At 45.7% G+C, this 4,420-nt stretch overlaps 1 pseudogene; it reads left to right on the plus strand.

Moving 5' to 3' along the window:
* Nucleotides 1–645: 645 nt before the first annotated feature.
* LOC115136577 (vomeronasal type-2 receptor 1-like) lies at nucleotides 646–4,172 on the plus strand (annotated as a pseudogene).
* The last annotated feature ends 248 nt before the right edge of the window (nucleotides 4,173–4,420 follow it).

Here is a 4,420-nt window from a genome sequence, read left to right on the forward strand (position 1 = left end):
TCGCCATTGATGAGATCAACAAGCAGACAGACCTTCTTCCTGATACAGACCTGGGCTATGTCATCTATGACTCCTGCGTCACCATCTCCAAGGCTGTGGAGGGCACCCTCACCTACCTGACAGGGCAGGACAAGGCCGTGCCCAACTAACGCTGTGGCCGCTCTGGTGGGGGTTGGGGGGGGTTAGACCTGTCCAGCCTCCGCATATGGGGACTCTACTATTTCCACCAGGTATCTCTGTCCATCTACATATCCTCATTAATACATGTACTATCGTCTTCACTACAGCTCCTATATCTACCTACCTAGGTGCAGTGTGGCCTAATCTAGTGGGCTTTTTCCTCTCTCCTCTTCTCTCTCTCCTCCCCCTGTCCTCTGCTCTCTTCTGCTATCTCTCCTCCCCCTCTCCTCTTCTGCTATCTCTCCTCCCCCTCTCCTCTTCTCTCCTCTCTCTCTTCTGTCCTCTCTCCTCTCTCTCCTCCCCCTCTCCTCTTCTCTCCTCTGCTCTCTTCTCTGCTCTTTCCTCCCCCTCTCCTCTGCTCTCTTCCCCCTCTCATTTGCTCTCTTCCCTCTGTTCTTGTCTCTAGGCGAGTTCCTCGTTGTCCTGCTCTGTGTTGGAAAGTAAGTTTCAGTTCCCCACCCTTTGATGACAATTCCTAACGCCGTCTACCAATCAATGACCTACCTGGTGCTGCACTTCAGCTGGACCTGGGTGGGAACCACCGCCGCGGACGATGACTATGGGAAGTATGGTATCAAGGCTATCAAGGAACAGGTGGAGGAGGCTGAAGTCTGCATCTCCTTCTCTGAGACCCTGCCCAAGGTGACCGGTTTCCATTACAACACGTCTCTCCACAGTATGTCTCTCTCTTTCTGGCTCTCTCTTTCTGGCTCTCTCTTTCTGTCTCTCTCTTTCTGTCTCTCTCTTTCTGTCTCTCTCTTTCTGTCTCTCTCTCTTTCTGTCTCTCCCTCTCTTTCTGTCTCTCCCTCTCTTTCTGTCTCTCTTTCTGTCTCTCTCTCTCTTTCTGTCTCTCTCTCTTTCTGTCTCTCTCTCTCTTTCTGTCTCTCTCTCTCTTTCTGTCTCTCTCTCTCTTTCTGTCTCTCTCTTTCTGTCTCTCCACAGTATGTCTCTCTCTTTCTGTCTCTCTCTTTCTGTCTCTCTCTCTCTTTCTGTCTCTCTCTTTCTGTCTCTCCCTCTCTTTCTGTCTCTCTTTCTGTCTCTCTCTTTCTGTCTCTCTCTTTCTGTCTCTCTCTGTCTTTCTGTCTCTCTCTTTCTGTCTCTCTCTCTCTTTCTGTCTCTCTCTCTCTGTCTCTCTCTTTCTGTCTCTCTCTCTCTGTCTCTCTCTTTCTGTCTCTCTCTTTCTGTCTCTCTCTTTCTGTCTCTCTCTTTCTGTCTCTCTCTCTCTTTCTGTCTCTCTCTCTCTTTCTGTCTCTCTCTTTCTGTCTCTCTCTCTCTGTCTCTCTCTTTCTGTCTCTCTCTTTCTGTCTCTCTCTTTCTGTCTCTCTCTTTCTGTCTCTCTCTCTTTCTGTCTCTCTCTCTCTTTCTGTCTCTCTCTTTCTGTCTCTCTCTTTCTGTCTCTCTCTTTCTTTCTTTCTCTGTTTGCTTCTCTTCTCTCTCTCTCTTTTCCTCTATTTCTCTCCATCAGTTTGCTTGTACCATAAACAGGTTAACAGTTTGCTTGTACCATAAACAAGTTAGCAGTTTGCTTGTACCATAAACAGGTTAACAGTTTGCTTGTACCATAAACAAGTTAACACAGTTTGCTTGTACCATAAACAAGTTAACAGTTTGCTTGTACCATAAACAGGTTAACAGTTTGCTTGTACCATAAACAAGTTAACAGTTTGCTTGTACCATAAACAGGTTAACAGTTTGCTTGTACCATAAACAGGTTAATAAAGTGTTGGAACCTCCTGTGCAGGTGAGCTCTCCAGGGGACATCCAGTGTACTGTGGAGTCATTGTGATGTTCTCATCTGAAGTGGACCTGCGCCCTGTGATCCAGGAGCTGGTTCAACACAATGTCACCAACCGCACCTGGATCGCCAGCGAGGCCTCGGTCACCTCCGCACTCAACCAGCCTGGGGTGAGGGGTCAACTAGGGGTTAGGGTTCAACCTGGGGTCACAGGTACCATAGAATTAGTCAGCAGAGTGACCGTTTCATATTCAAAGCAGTGTTCCCTGATTTGTTGGGTGTTGTTAGTGTGATGATGTGGGGTTTTCTGTGTCCAGGTGAGTTCAGTGATGGGTGGTACTCTGGGATTCGGCCTCCAGCGTCACCTGCTAAACACAACCCCTACGATGATACGCTCACTGAGGAATTCTGGGAAATGGCCTTCAACTGCACACTGCACCAGGGCCAGGCTCTGAGGCTGGCGAAAGAAATGGCCAGGGCAACATTGGGACAACACAACCCTTTCCAAGGCAGCATTGGGACAACACAACCCTTTTCAGGGCAGCATTGGGACAATACAACCCTTTCCAGGGCAGTCAGAGGGGAACCTGAGGGGCTGTATTGGGGTAGACGTCCCTGGAGAATCTTTATGATACCTACTCTGACGTGACCCAGCTACACCTCACATACAGGTAGATATGATGATACCTACTCTGACGTGGCCCAGCTACACCTCACATACAGGTAGATATGATGATACCTACTCTGACGTGACCCAGCTACACCTCACATACAGGTAGATATGATGATACCTACTCTGACGTGGCCCAGCTACACCTCACATACAGGTAGATATGATGACACCTACTCTGACGTGACCCAGCTACACCTCACATACAGGTAGATATGATGATACCTACTCTGACGTGACCCAGCTACACCTCACATACAGGTAGATATGATATGATACCTACTCTGACGTGGCCCAGCTACACCTCACATACAGGTAGATATGATGATACCTACTCTGACGTGGCCCAGCTACACCTCACATACAGGTAGATATGATGACACCTACTCTGACGTGACCCAGCTACACCTCACATACAGGTAGATATGATGATACCTACTCTGACGTGACCCAGCTACACCTCACATACAGGTAGATATGATATGATACCTACTCTGACGTGGCCCAGCTACACCTCACATACAGGTAGATATGATGATACCTACTCTGACGTGGCCCAGCTACACCTCACATACAGGTAGATATGATGATACCTACTCTGACGTGGCCCAGCTACACCTCACATACAGGTAGATATGATGATACCTACTCTGACGTGACCCAGCTACACCTCACATACAGGTAGATATGATATGATACCTACTCTGACGTGACCCAGCTACACCTCACATACAGGTAGATATGATGATACCTACTCTGACGTGACCCAGCTACACTTGACTTGGGCGTCGGGTGGCAGGAAAGTAGGCTAAAGGTCGCAATCAATGATTTTCTGCACACAGAATGACATGGGACACTATGTTGAAGCCACCATGCCTCCATCTTGTCACTCCCCCACCAAAATATTGCATTTATATTAATGTCGACATTAGTTTTAGCCATGTTTATTCTATTACAGACACCTTAATGCGTACTTTTACATGTATATTATGTGTAAAACAAAATGAAGTATACTTTTGAGATGAATGTTACTGTCCCCATTAAAACAAAAAATACTTAAATACATGCAATTGTCCTTGAAACACTGTAGAATTCCATGTATTCCTATGGAGGACTGCTCTTGGAGAGCCAATAGAGTACCACAGTATGAGTTATAATACCCATAAAACCTAGCGGTCGGTCAGAGAGATTTACACAGTTATCAAAACGTCACGCCAGGGTGAGCCTGCACAAAACACAGCCCTTATTTTAAGTGTTTATAAAAATCCACCATGGGAAAAATCTATGGCGGAAAAACGATTGGAACCATTTCCCTGCTAGGTTTTATGGGTATTATAACTCATACTCTGGGGCTCTATATGGCCAACCATGACTTCAGTCTCTCAATGGCCAATACATAGCATCAGCAATCATACCCACAGGAAGTAGGGGTGCTACAGCACCCTCTGTAAAATCAGAATGAAAAAATGATATATATATCTCGGTGCCTTCTGAAAGTTCAGACCTCTTGACATTTTGTTACGTTAGCCGTATTCTAAAATAGATTACATTCATTCGATTTTTTTTGTTACACAATGACAAAGCAAAAACAGGTTTAGACATTGTTGCAAATGTTTTAAAAATAAAACACAAAGACCTTTATACACATAAGTATTCACTCTTTGCTATGAGACTCAAATTGAGCTCAGGTGCATCCTGTTTCCATTTAACATCCTTGAAATGTTTCTACAACTTGGAGTCCACCTGTGGTAAATTCATTTGATTGGACATGGTTTTGGAAAGGCACACACCTGTTAATATAATGAAAGGCAACTAAAATGTGCAGTTTTGTCACA

The sequence above is a fragment of the Oncorhynchus nerka genome, linkage group LG11 (genome assembly GCF_034236695.1).
Source record: "Oncorhynchus nerka isolate Pitt River linkage group LG11, Oner_Uvic_2.0, whole genome shotgun sequence".
Classification (NCBI taxonomy): domain Eukaryota; kingdom Metazoa; phylum Chordata; class Actinopteri; order Salmoniformes; family Salmonidae; genus Oncorhynchus; species Oncorhynchus nerka.